This window comes from Muscardinus avellanarius, assembly GCF_963383645.1.
Source record: "Muscardinus avellanarius genome assembly, chromosome: 4".
Lineage (NCBI taxonomy): Eukaryota > Metazoa > Chordata > Mammalia > Rodentia > Gliridae > Muscardinus > Muscardinus avellanarius.
The window spans coordinates 28,112,046-28,127,257 of NC_137789.1; the positions used below are offsets into that span (position 1 = coordinate 28,112,046).

The following is a 15,212-nucleotide window of genomic DNA, read 5'->3' on the forward strand; positions in this document are numbered from 1 at the left end:
CTTCATTCATCTTTCTATCTTTAATGTCTAACACAGGCTTCATCTTAACTAATAAACATTTGTTGAATGACTACGATTTGAGCACAACTCTATCTGGTTGCCATGTTGATAAGATTGGCCAGAAATCCTTTCTTATTCTTAATTCAAATGAACAGGAAAACCTGAGAGTCTTGTTCATGTACTTTCATGATTAGGTCCATTCTTTATTTTTGAACCTCAGAAGGAAAATAGAGATGTATTCCCTAAGTCTTGGAAAAAATTTCCAATGCTATCCTACCCATGACTTCTATCCCCTGGATGCTACTCTGTATCTTCTAAGTGGGGAAGGCATATTTACCATCAAATATAAAAGCTACATCAAGTCAATTGAATGGCAATCACAGAATTTCTAGTGGTAAAGTTTATGCAAAAGACAACTTCAAAATATATGTAAAATTGGACTCTGCATCAAATATAATCATTATGAATTTTTATTATTATTTCTATATTCAACAGTCCACATATGCCATTATCATGGCAGATGTGTGTGGAAGAAGAAAGCTTCTTAGCTTATGTTAGCCAGAAAGTGGGGAGAGCCAGCAAAAGAAGAAGGGACTGGGGATTAACATAGTCTCAGGCCATGTCCTCCAGTGACCCAGCTACTCTAGATATATTGTTTGCCTTTTTACAACTCAGTAAATCCAGATTATTGATCCATCAATGGTTTAATTCACTGATGAGATTAGAGTCCTCGTGATGCAATTTTTCAGCTCTGATATGCTACTTTACCAATATGTGAGCTTTTGTGTGTGTGTGTGTGTGTGTGTGTGTGTGTGTGTGTCTGTGTGTGTGTAGTAGGAGGTATATTCCAGATTCAAAACATAATCAAAATGGCAGGGTTGGACATAAAAGCAAGATAGATGAAGCAAAATTGGAGAACCAGGTCAAAGAGATCATTGAGATTTATAGAATCTAAATTAAGATTTTGTTCTAAATACTGCCATAGCTTTGTGAGAGGGTAATACTGTGTTCTGATTTATTTTTTAAAACCAATCTTTCTGCAGCATGGGGTATAATTTTAAAAAAAGATTAGAATTTACGTAAGGATACAATTCAGGAGTAGAATACAATGATTAGTTAAATGACAGTTTGTATTAAAGGAGCGATCTGGTGATGTGGAGAAACTGACATATTCAAGATTTATTAGAAATAGAAATTCTGATGACACAGTTATAAAGAAATTGGGTTGAGAAAAATAGAAAATACACGGGGTTCTTATTTAAAAAACAGAGTAGTTGATGATGCCGGTGGTCCCTGAATGTTCAAGTATACCTTGGCATGCATTGAGTGCTCAATAAATATTAAATACATGAATGTTTAAGAAAATATATAAAAACAAATGTGGAAGAAAACTATGACCCTATTTTGTTGATGTTAAGCTTGCAATGCTTATGAGATATTCAAGTGGCCATAGCGGGTGACTATTAACATATGATTTAAGAACTCTAATTTCTACTCTTATGTCTACTATGTAAATCTTTATTCAGTCATGTCCTCTTCATAAATAATAATTGAATACCCCAAGGAGCAAAACACTTTCCTAGTCAGAAGGAATTGAAGGGTAAGGCACAGCTCAGCCATTAAAGAGTCTATGGTATCTTGATAAATAAAGCAGTGTGATAGGGCTATCCCAGTATCAGTGGGCTATTGTCATTTGGTATAATGGTTTGGATTTAGAATATTCCTGGGGATTATGTATGGTTCTCTTCCTCTTACTCATTCTCTGCTTCTGGCTCCTATGATGTGAGAGCACAGCCCTTGTGCTCTTCCTTTCTCTGTTTCCTGCCACTATGTCCTGAGCCCTGCTGACCCAGCCTGACATGGAATGAACCTCTAAAATTTCCAAAAACTGTGAGCAAATAAGTCTTTCTTTCTCTAAGCTGTGTGGTCAGTCCTTTGAATTACAGTAGTAAAAATGTTGACCGAGACACTTGACGTAGAAGTCAGAAATACATTCTCAAGGGAAACAATAACAGATAATTCTGGAAGCAATAGTTAAGGTTTTATGTAATTAGGGAATGAGACATGTATGGAAAAACTGGGAAAAAATGAAAAAGTGGGACTCACTTGTGCTAGTAAGAGAAAATTTTCTTTTCTTTCTTTTTTTTTTTTTTTTTTTTTTTTTTTGCAGTACTGGGGCTGAAACCCAAGGGCATTCTACCTCCAGTCCTATTTTTTACTATTTATTTTGAAACTGGGTCTCACTAGTTGCAAAGGGCCTCACTAAGTAACTGTCCTTGAACCTGGATCCTCAGGTCTCAGCCTCCCAAATATGGGTTTACAAGTGTGTGCCACCACGCCCAACTCTGGGGAGAGAATTTTCTGATCTCATTGGGAACAGAGACAATGTGTGTTGGGGAAAGGCAGATAGAACTGAGGCCTGCAAGGGCAACCAACATCCTCTTTCATTTTTTATTTATTTTATTTTATTTTTTGGTGGTACTGGGGTTCCTGAAAGCCCTTCTCCCTCCGGGATACACTCCCCGACCTACTTTTACAGTTTTATTTGGAAACAGGGTTTCTAAGGCAGAGTGCGCGGCTGACTTCGAACCTGCACGATCCTCCTGTCTCTGCCTCCCAAGCGCGGGGATTACAATCGTGCGCCACCACGCCCAGCATTCATTTTTTAATTGTACAAAATAAAGTTGGCAATATTATCAACAACATAAAAAAGAGCGGGATAGTTAACCCAATTATTATTTCATTTCCTTGTCTTTCTGCTCTTACTTTTATTTAAATACTCTGTTTTATCATTTACTGGACAATTCATCTCAAGTCTTATTTTTTCATCAAAACTATACTTACTAATCCCACACTATGACTTTTTTTTATCCATTATCGTCAACTTTCTAATACAGATTTACATTTAATAGAATTTAATATATTTTAAATATAGGTGTATCATATAGCCTCAAATGTATGCATTATTATACTTTTCATGCATATATGTATATTTATGTGTGTGAGAAAATGAATATTAGATGACTCTTCCAATTTTTCCCCTAGTACATTAAAAGGCCTCAGAAAAAAAGTCCAAAGTTTCTCTTCTCTGATTTTCTAATTCTGCCCTTGTAATATGGGACTATAGAGCCAGACTGACTAGGTAAGAAGCCCAGTTTCAAATTTCTCAGCTATGCTACTTATTTGAACAAACTAAGTGTAACAAAATTGATTAAACAATAAATAAAGCTTAGTTAATTTGAAGAGTTGTAACATTCCCATGCCTTCAACTTTAAAGTGCATCAGTACTATAAAGGGAATAATTATATTGAAACATCAGAATACTGAAAATGTATTACACCTTTGATTTTTTTTCTCTGAGTTGGATATTGGCACCATTTTATACACACTTTAAATTAATTATGAAACAACATTTTCTATTTTACTTCATTTCAGTTTCCAGTTTTGCTATACCTCTTTGTTAAATGCATGGTTATTATTCCCTAACTCATTTTCATCCCCTTTCTCTCAAGTAGTTCTCCAAAACTCACCCAATAACTAAAAATGACCAGTGACAAGCAAGTTGCCAAATCCCGTATCAGAGTCTTAGTATTCGTATTGAAACCATTTATTCACTTAATTTCACAAAACCATCACTGTGGTAGTTTAATTTCATGTTGCTTTTCACTCTGTCTGTGCTTCTTTGCTGTTTATTATTACTATTTATTTCTCTCTTGTTTCTTTTTCCATCCTCTTCTGTACTTTTCTATAACCACACTCATTTATAATATGTTCTAATAAAACCAAGTAGCTTTAAATATCATCTCTATTTTGACAACTTCCTTTAGCCTCCTAACCATTATTTGAACTGTTGATGTAAATATCAAGAAACTTTTTGTCTAGGATTGGGTTCAAACATGTATGTGACAAATACTATTATATACATATATGCATGAAGATGGCATTAAACAGGAGGATCATCCAAGCCAGTGGGCCGGGATGCTGCAGGATTCTACTTGAGGTTGTCATGTATTAATTTTGTATGTTCTTTCAATTTCAAAAAACATTTCTCCAGAAAATAAGTTATGTAGTTATTTATTCCTCATGTAAGAATATATTCAAGAGTTATTTCATGAAAGATGAAGGACTTCTGGAATCAGAATGAGAACAAAGACTCAAAACCAAAGACAAAGACATGGAATAGTATGCTATGTTTAGAAAGAGACACGTTTCAGAATGGATTTGTAGGGCACTGAAGATTATCTTTAGCCTTATGATTTTCAGTCACTGAACTGAACGATATTGAAGACAACAGCATGATAAAGTATGTATTTTTGAGAGGCATTTGCTTAGGACACATCCATAGGGCCTGAGAGGGCATTTTCTGGTTGCCAAAGCAGTTGAGAGTTCAACTTTGAAGATGCCACCCAAGGGAAAAAGTGGTTTCGGAAAAGGGGTAAAAGGTGGAGCAGTCTCTGGGAGTGACAGTGCTGATAAGAAGGCTCAAGGTCCCCAAGCTGGTGGCAATACAGTAAAGGTCCGACACATTTTGTGTGAAAAACACGGCAAAATCATAGAAGCCATGGAGAAGTTAAAGTCTGGAATGAGATTCAGTGAGGTGGCCACAGAATATAGTGAAGATAAGGCCAGGCAAGGGGGTGACTTGGATTGGATGACCAGAGGGTCCATGGTGGGACCATTTCAAGAAGCAGCATTTGCCTGTAAGTAGGATGGATAAGCCTGTGTATACAGAGCTGCCAGTGAAAACAAAATTTGGATATCATATTATTATGGTTGAAGGGAGAAAATAGAATCATATAAAATATGTACTTTTGAAATATAATTCTTAAGCCGGGCGTGGTAGAGCACGCTTGTAATCCCCGCGCTTGGGAGGCAGAGACAGGAGGATTGCGCAGGTTCATAGCCAGCCACGCTGGCTTAAGAGACCCTGTTTCAAAAATATAAAATAAGTCTGGGAGTGTAGCCTGGAGGTAGAAGGGCTTCCAGGAACCCCAGTACCACCAAAAAAAAAAAAAATAAAGAAATATAATTCTTGCAAAAATTCATAGAAAAGTCTGAGTGGAAGGGAACATTTTTGACAGAAGTATCTATTATTTCCATAGGTGAGACAGCAGTAATACAGGGGCACAGAGGTGCAAAGAAAAATGAGAGATGATACATGTGACAAAACCCTGATAGGACAAGCTCTCTTTTCAGGCAAGCATCCTTATTAGGCTATACAATCATCACAACCTGTGATCAACCTTATTGATCACTACTGACTGAATAGGATATACCAAATACTTGCAATATAAGAGCTTTTCAAGGAATATGACTCCCAGTTCTTAGTCTCCCTTCACTTATTAAACATTGCACTGAGAATAAAAATACAGTTTTGAAAAACAAAGAATACTGGGAAAAGAATTACTTACTATGGTCAGTGGAATGAACTCAATAGGATCATTTTATTGAACTTGTTTACTTGAGGGAGATAGTAAGAAACGGTCTCATGCAATGTTTCCTATAAAGTATTTCTATTCTTTTCAGTGACTTCTTGATGGATAACATGAGAAAAAAAATTTGATTTTCAGTAAAGTAAATAATTGTGCCTATGTACCATACGGAGAGTGTATCTTATATAATTCAAACATGTTTACTCCTTTAAAATGATTCTTAAGATGTGGAATTTATTTATCAAGTAATAAAAGTCTTTACATTATATATGTGGTACACTGACTTTACCCACCTTTAACTTATCATTTTTATTTTTTATTTGCCTTAGTTTCTTCTTTTTATTATTATGGCATTGATATAAGCAAGACAGTTAATAAAATAAAAGATAGGAAAGTATGAAACACCATATACCTACTAATAGAGATGTTAAAAGAGAGAAGGGGAAAGTAGATTATTGGTCTCAATTTTCTCTTGGATTTTTGGTGACTTCAGTAGATACTACAAAATTAGGGGAAGAGAGAGAGAGAGAGGAGGGAGAGAGAGAGAGAGAGAGAGAGAGAGAGAGAGAGAGAGAGAGAGAGAGAGAGCGCTTTGCAATTGTGGAAATGGCATAGGGTAAAATTAGTAGTACAGTAAAATTTTTAAGAGTAAAGTGTCCTTAGCACATTTAAGTAGAGACATAAAAACTGTTTATAAATAGTTTGTAAATTCAGAGCTCAAGATACATGTTTGGATTCAAGTGAAGCCAGATGGAGTCTATCTCTAATAAGAGAGTAAGTGTATACTTAAGCATAATGTGCTTTCTACATACACAAAACTATCTCACAACCACAAAACATTCACTTGCAAACTATTCAAAAAACATAGTACTGCATCTGTATCCCTTATGTCTGGGAATAGAACCACATAATTAGAAGTGATCATTTAGAGGGGAAGAGGAAAATGGTGACTGTGGGACACAGCACATCTCAATAGCTATAACAAACAAAAATCAACTAACAAGAAGGCAGCTCCTTGACAAAAACAAACAAACAAACAAACAAACAAAAATTAAAAAAAAGAAAGCAGCAAAGATATTTACAAAAGAAAACAAAAAATGGAACCATGGAGAAAGAAAATCCAGTACTCAGAACACAAGATTCATAGCAAAGAGCCCAAGTGTACCACTGACATTTTGTGATAGTTGGCACCATCTCTGACTGCTGGCCCAAACTGCTACTGCCAGCTCTGTAGCCCTCCAAAATTCTGGCAAGTAAACCAAAGATTTAAAGTACAGAAAGTGACAGCAGAGCTCCAACATCTTAAGCAACCAGCACCACTCTTCAAGGATGAAGAAAAAGATCCAAAAGCCTTTGTGCTCACTAGAAGCCGGCACCCACAGTGGGTCACAGTGCTTTCCAGAGACCCAGGCTTACAGATCAACAAGGTAACTGCATTACTTGATGGAAGAGGGCCCAGAGAAGCCACGGAGACCCTTGCAAGCTAAGATCTGGAGGCCCACTCCTGAGGTGGTTCAGTTAGAACTACAGAAACACAGGAAATGCCCTTAGTGCCCAGGGTGCAGTACCAGCACAGGGTCACAGGGGGTCACACCAAGAGTACACTGGACACCCCCCTCCACCAGTGCAGGTAGGGTGGGTGCAGGCCCAGGGCTGGAAGATACAGAGCCCAGGGCCAGAAAGCTCAGAGCCTAGGCATGGAAAGCACAGTGCACTGGGCTGGAGAGCAAAGAACCCAGGGCTAGAGAATGTGGAGCACTGGATCATAGAGAGTGGAGCCCACGGCTGAAAAACAAAGAACACTGCTCTTTCATGGATCTTATTTATAGAGACACTCACCACCCTGACACCTGAGCACAAAGCAATCAGAGGTGAGAGAGGGGCACAAACACTAAGAATATGGGTCCAAAGGCTGACAATAGGTTATGGAGCAAATGAGAGGTATTGAAACATACTCCAGAATCTACCACAGTGAACAAACATTTTATGTGTAAATAAGCAGCACTGCTTTTTTTTCTCCCCATTGCTTTTTTTTAAATTGCTTTTTTGTCTTTGATTTATTATAATAATTATTAGTTTTTGTTGCTTGTTTTGTTATTGCGTGCAAGTTTCTTTGCTCCCTAACCCATTCAGTTTATAAGCTTCCTCTCTCTATCCTATCTATTCTCTTCTCTCAAAACTTTTCCCATACTGTATCTCCTTGTTTTATATTCAAGCTATTTTATATCTCCATACCTAAATACTCTATACTAACTATAAGAACCCTACTATATCACTATCATCTCAACTAGAAACTAACTTGTTATACTTAAATTATTACTCAAATTAATCATATCCTCTGCGTTACCCTACTTCTCTTCCAATCACTTCAGCTCTTCCCTATTCACCTAACCCTCACCATTGAAAACACCACTACTTACCTATGCATGAACTTGCTGATACCTCTAAATCCCTACTGCTAAGATTGGATCAGAAAGGTTATCCTAAGGAAAGAATGATGAGAAAATAAAGATAAACCAACCACAGCCAATAGAAGGAAGCACTAAACAGACCACAAGAAAAGTTTAAAAAATGCATAGGTCACAAACTATTCTGCCCACATCATTGAGCTGACATTATTTAAAGGTAGTGGCAGGCAGAACACCAGACCTTAACACCTGAAACCCATCAATGCCACCATAACAACAACCAGAAGGTACCCCAAAGCAACTCAGTTTTGATGATCTACAGGTAAAACAATAGGGGAGTGATAGTAAACTCTTCAGAACTAAAGAAAACTATAAACCAAATGGACCTAATAGACATATACAGAATTTTTCAGTCAGAAACAGCAAACTATGCATTATTCTCAGCTGCCCATGGAGCCTTATTCAAAATATTTCACATCCTGGGCCACAAAGTAAGCACCAGTAAATTCAAAATATGCAGTGTAATTCTCTGCATCTTTTCAGATCACAAGGGAATCAAAGTAGAAATCAACAACAGGAAAACCAAAATATACTATATAAATACATAGAGATTGAATGATACACTATTGAATGAGGAGTGGATAAAATCATAACTAAGGGGAGAAATAAAAAATTCCTGTAATTAAAGTAGAAACAACATACCAAAATCTATGGGACACTTTAAAGGTGGTGTTAAAAGGAAAGTTCATAGCATTGAGTGCCCATATAAGAAGAACAGAGTCACAAAGTATACAACCTAATAACACATCTCAAAGACCTAGAAAAACAGCAAACTCTAATCTCAAAGCCAGCAGAAGGCAGGAAATAATTAAAATCAGAGCAGAAATAAATGAAATAAAGAATAAAAAAGAATACAAAGGATCAGCAAAACAAAAGCTGGTTCTTTGAAAAGATTAATAAGATTGACAAACCTCTGTCCAATCTAAGCAAAAGAAAAAAAGAATAAATTCAAATCATTAAAATTAGAAATGACAAAGGAGATATAACCACAGACAGTGGGGGAATTCAAAAAATTATCAGAAACTATTTTGAAAATTTTTATTCCAATAGACTAGAAAACATGAAAGGAATTAAATTGATAGGTTTCTAAGCACATATAAACTAACTAAATTGAACCAAGAGGACATAACAAGCCTAAACCAACCAATAACAAGCAAAGAAATGGAAAAAACAATAAAAATTCTGCCATCAAAGTAAAGCCCAGGCCCATACAGGTTTCTGGCTAAATTCTACAAAACTTTCAGAGAACAAATCCCAATACTTCACAATTCGTTCTGGGACATTAAGAGATGAAATTCTTTCAAACTCCTTCTACAAGACCAGTATCACACTAATACAAAAAAAAATAAAGTTACCCCAAGAAAAGAAAATTACAGTCCAATATTTTTGATAAATAGAAATGCAAAAATTCTGAACAAAATACTACTTTTACACATTCAAAACCAGTACACTAGGACCAAGTTGGTTTCATTTCAGAAATGCAAGACTGTTCAGCATATGGAAATCAATATGTTTTATTCACCACATAAATAGTACTGAGAACAGAAGCATATGATCATATCAATAGATGCTAAAAAGCATTTGACAGTGTATCACAACATCATCAAGGCAATATACAATGAACCCAAAGTCAACAGCATATTCAATGGAGAAAAGCTGCAAGAATTTTCTCTAAAATCAGGAGCAAGACAAGGGTGCCCACTATTTCCACTCCTTTTCAATATAGTCTTCAAGACTCTTGCCACAGAAATAAGATAAGAATATAAAAAAATTCAAATAGGAAAAGAGGAATTAAAATTATTCTTGTTTGCAGACAACATGATTCTATATCTAGAAGACCCAAAGAACTCAACCAAAAGACTACTGGAGCTGTTTAGTCAATTCAGAAAAGTGGCAGGATACAAAATCAGCCTAAATAAATCAGTTGCTTTTATATATGCCAACAATGAATCCACATAGAAAAGAATAAAGAAAACAATTCCATTTACCATAACCTCAAAACCAATAAAATACCTAGAAATAAACCTAACCAAAGACATAAAAGACCTCTAAAATGAAAACTATAAAACACTAAAGAAAGAAATTGAAAAAAATCTTGGGAGATGGAAAGATCTCCCTTGCTCATGAAAAGGCAGAATAAATATCATCAAAATAGACATTCTGCCAAAAGTGATCTACAGATTCAATTCAATTTCTATGAAAATACCAATGACATTCTTCATAGGCCTAGAAAAATCAGTCATAAATTTGATATAGAAAAAGAAAAGACCCAGAATACCCAAAGCAATTCTCAGCAATAAGAACCATGCAGGAGACATCACAATTCCTGACTTCAAAGAATACAACAGAACAATAGTAGTTAAAACAGCATGGTATTGGCACAATAACAGACACACAGACAAATGGATCAGAATAGAAGATACAGAATCAAACACATACACTTATAGTTAATTGATCTTTAACAAGGGGGCCGAATTCATATGGCTGGAGAAAAGACAACTTTTTCATCAAATGGTGATGGGAGAACTGGCTATCCATTTGTAGAAACATGGAATTAAATCCTTACCTCTTACCATGTACAGGAATCAACTCGAGATGAATCAAAGACCTGGAAATTAGACCAGAAACTGTGAAGATACTAGAGGAGGCCATAGGTTCAATACTCCAACATATAGGCACAGGTAGTAACTTTCTCAACAAGACCTCAAAACACAGGAAATTAATACAAGAATAACAAGTGGGATGGCATCAAACTAAAATGGTTGTGCTCATTAAAGAAAACTATCAAGAACTTAAAGAGGAAGCCTACAGAACGGGAGAAGATATTTATCAGCCACCACTCTGATAGATATCCAGAATATACAAAGAGCTCAGAAGACTCTACAATAGCAAAACAAACAATCCAGTCAAGAAATGGGCAACTGTATTGAAAAGATACTTCACAAAAGAAAAGCTACACATGGCCAGTAGATACATGAAAAAATGTTCAAAATCATTAGTGATTAGGGAGATGCAAATCAAAACTACACGGAGATTCCATCTAAGTCCAATAAGAGTGGCAAGCATAAAGAAATCAAATAGCAACAGATGCTGGTAAGTGTGTGAAAAGAGGAACTCTTTTACACTTCTGGTGGGAGTGCAAACTAATTCAGCCACTAAGGAGATAAGTGTAGACATTCTGTAGAAAACTGAGAATGGATCCACCATACAATACAATTATGCCACTACTGGGTATCTTTCCCAAGGGGTTAAAATCAGAAAACTACAGTAACATATGCATGCCCATGTTCATAGCAGCACAACTTGCAATAGCCAAAATATGGAACCAACCTAGGTCTCCATCAACAGATGAATGGATTGCAAAATCATGGGAAATATACACAATGGAATTCTACTCAGCATTAATGAACAAAATCATGTCAATCACAAGAAGATGAAAAGACCTGGAGAACATTATGTTAAGTGAGATCAGCCAAGCACAGAAAGAGAAGGGACATATCATTTCCCTAATATGATCAAGCTAGGGAGAATTAGGGTTCCAGAGGGACTCCATGATAATGGAGGGAAACCTCAAGGAGGAAGAAGGCTGAGGTTAATTAATGGGAAAGCTACATTCGAATACATGTGAATATAACATTGTTAATCTGGACACTCATTATTGGGAGGGAGGGAAAAGGGGAGGTGTGAGGGTCGGGAGAAAACCTCGTACTGTGTGAAAATATACCATGGTCAACATGATCCACATTATGCTGTGAGACTACAGTGCACCATTTTAAAAAAGTGATCACTTAGGAGAGCAGGAAATGTAAAAATTAAAAACTGTATCTTGATTTTATGCCTAAAATGAGAATAATTGACATTTGTAGTGATCAGCATAATAGTCTACTAGGAAGAACTACAAGAAATTGCATGAGAAACTTAGAAAAGAATGTGTAAATATGAAGCATTTCCAAATACCTCACTTTAGTCTTCCTATGAATTATATATGAAATTTATTTTGTTATTGTTCAGAGGTTGTCAGGATTCCTCTATTGTTCTGGTCAGCTTATTTTTTTTTTTTTTTTTTGCCACTGTGACCAAGCACCTAACAAGAAACAACTTAGGGGAGAAAAAGTCTGACTCACAGTTTCAGAGGTTTTGCCTATGGTTTCCTGGATCCCAGAGAGAATCCTTAGCAGTGAGGGACATAGTGGAAAAAAGAAACAGTCATGGTTATCAGTATCCCCAAGACTTTCCCAAAGACTTCTGAGATTCGAGTTCATAGACAATAGAATATTCCTGGATTACTTCCCATGCACTGAAAAAAATTCCAAGAGGATTAGAGAAGCTAGGTATTTGAAAGCACAAGATTGCGAAATTAAATAGTAAACTGTTTATTATTAATACATGCCACTAATCATAACCTCAGAGTTATAAACCTCTGTTATACTGGCATATAGAGAAATCATTTACATTTTTCTATACTCCTATTTACAAGTAACATGTAACTTCACTATGTTCAGTTTATTAATTATAGTAAATAATTTAAATAGTGAATCTAAGTCGATGTGTGGGACTTAAAGCAGTATCGTTTAAAGTGCATATTAGGACTTTTTTGTCTTATTTACTAGCCACTTAGTGATTGACAATTTTGAGATTTCAAAGTAATTTAGAAACTAGTAAATCATGTAAAATGTTTTTGTATTAATTTTACACTTCTGATTAAGACAATAATAAGGTCTTAAAACATTATTTCATACTTCTAGAGATCTGAAGTCTGACATAGATCTCACTTCCTAAAATTATGGTTTGGGCAGGGCTCCATTTCTTTTTGGAGGCTGTAGGAAAGAATCTTCTCCCTTTTCTTTTGCAACATCTGGAAGCTACCTGAATTCCTTATCTCCTGGCCCCTTTATTATGTCTTCAAAGTCCACTGTATTGTATTTCTTTCTAATTCTTCCTTCTGCTTCTTTTTCCATTTTTTTTAAGGATTTATGTGTTAAGACTGAACCTACTGGAATAATCCCAGGTGATCTCCGCATTATCTGATCAGCAACCTTAATGTTATCTTAATTGCATCAGCTGATTAGGAACCTTAATTGTATCTTCAAATGCAATTATCTTTCTCTAAGTAAAGTAACCAATTCATAGGATTCCAGAAGTGGTATCTTTTGGGGGGGGATACATTATTTGGCTTAGCACTTATTATTTACACTATTTATCTAAATCCAGATGCTTTTCCCATTCAGGGTAAAATAAGAATATGTTTATTAACTTTCTTGAGCTAATTTCCTCCTCTGTAAAACATGCCTGTGTATATAGCTTAAATAAACAACATATGTAAAACATCTGAGTATTTGCATAGAATATATGTTCATTTAATGAAGGTACTAAATCTAGTGAAAGTAATAATTGCCTGCGTTCCTGAGGAAATCAAAGAGAAGGAAAAATCTTGTTGGAAGAAAAAGGCATAATTCCTATGAGAAACTCAGCTGAAACCGTTTGTTTTCTTGATGTAGACCCCCAAAGAAGGAGAGATATGCCAAGAATAAAAAAAAAAAGACTACAGAATATCCTCTTTTATACATAGTTTTCTTTTTAGTGATCTCAAATAATTCAGATTTATATTTAAAATATTGTATGACCTAACAGTTATTTAAATAAATATGTATTTTAAGGTTGTTGTATTTTATTTTTATTGTTTTTAACTGTTGTTTTACTTTAGTTATATATTTTTAAAATTCCTCTTTGGGATCCTAAACTTGGCACATTTAAAAAATATATAAAGCATTGCAAGCTGGGTATGGTGGCGCACACCTGTAATCCCAGCGCTTGGGAGGCTGAGACAGGAGGATCGCACAGGTTAAAAGCCGGCTCAGCTACTGAGTGAGGCTCTCAGCAACTTAGTGAGACCCTGTTTCCAAAAAAAATATAAAGAATAGGTCTGGGAGTATAGCCCGGAGGTATAAAAGCCCCCAGGTTACTCCCCCAGTACCACAAATAAATAAATATATATCATTGCAAACAAATCTTTATCTAAAAGTTGAACTTTATTTATCTCTTCCTGATTGGAAGAACTTTCTAAGTTTTAATCAACAGTTTTAGATAATAAGCCCTTTAGGGAAGGGATTTACTACTTGAATTCTTCTTTGGGTTGCTTGCTTGGTTTAGAAGCATTTTTGCTTTCAGCCATTATGTAGCATTTTTGAAGTTAGAGCCTAAGCCTCCAGATCCAGATTGAGAAATAGATTACACTATTGGGAAGAAAGTCTCTGGTTCTGTGACTGGGATTAGACAGCATGGGATACTGAAACTTTGACTATACCTCATTAGCAGCACTTAAAATAGAGATAAAAGTTGTTACTAATAAATCCATCTTCCTAGAAAACAGTGGTACATTCAGAATCACATAATAATATATACTAGAAACATTAACACTTCACCCTAATAGTATTTTCCTGAAAGACAAGAGAAGCAGACGTGTTTCCTTTTTTTCTTTCTTTTTTTCTGTATTTAACACAGTTGATTGTGCATGACTAATTCTTTTGCTAATCTTGTCTGGTGTCAATCTTTGGTTTTTATTGGAGGTTTCCTTTGGGGATTTAGCAGCACACATGGCTGACCTGCATGCTTCTTTATCTCCAGGGCTCTAGTAAAATATTAGCATACAAAGCTAAATTGATTTGGAAATATAAGGCATGAAGATTCTGGTTTTATGCAAATGTTAACACTGTATTAAAAAAAAGCCCTTGGACATCATTTCAAGTACAACTTCGACCCACTAACTGGCTCACTGACATTTGGATAGACACTAAAATTAATCATTTAGAAAAACATAAGTGTTTTTTTTTTTCTGGGGCCCTGCATATAAATGTGGGTGTCTTATACCCTTGTTCACTTCTTGCATGGCTACACAGCCAAATTTTTATTTCCTGTGCCAAAAGAAAAATTATCCAAAATGACTGAGAGGCCAAAACTCATTTACATTTTGGCTTTTCACCTACCTTCTCAGTTATAGTTGGCTTTAGACTCCACAAAAATTAGTTTGTATTCCCTAACAACATGGTAACTGCCATGCTGAAAAGGTGAACCACATAAGCAGTAGGTGGTGAATTTTGGATGAATAGAACACATCTCAAAGTCTACAGCTGGGTTACTGATTAGCCATAATTTTTGAAAAATGCATTTTGGCTATAACAAGTTTTGTTGTAATTTATGGTCTAATACATATTTCTTACAGTAATATCTTGCTCAGTATTGGAGCTGAAATTATTTACTGAATAAGAGAAATAAACCACTGCTATTTTACTAAGTGGCATAAGTTATTAACTAG

The 15,212-nt window shown here is 35.5% G+C and overlaps 1 protein-coding gene and 1 pseudogene across 4 annotated transcripts in view; both read left to right on the forward strand.

Annotated features, from left to right (window-relative positions):
- CSMD3 (CUB and Sushi multiple domains 3) overlaps positions 1-15,212 on the forward strand; it is a gene marked incomplete at both ends in the record, with an annotated part of 1,156,743 nt that overhangs the window by 269,190 nt on the left and 872,341 nt on the right. The window lies entirely within an intron of this gene.
- On the forward strand, positions 4,400-4,790 carry LOC308262491 (peptidyl-prolyl cis-trans isomerase NIMA-interacting 4-like; annotated as a pseudogene). Its single transcript has one exon. The product of its transcript is annotated as a peptidyl-prolyl cis-trans isomerase NIMA-interacting 4-like (transcript).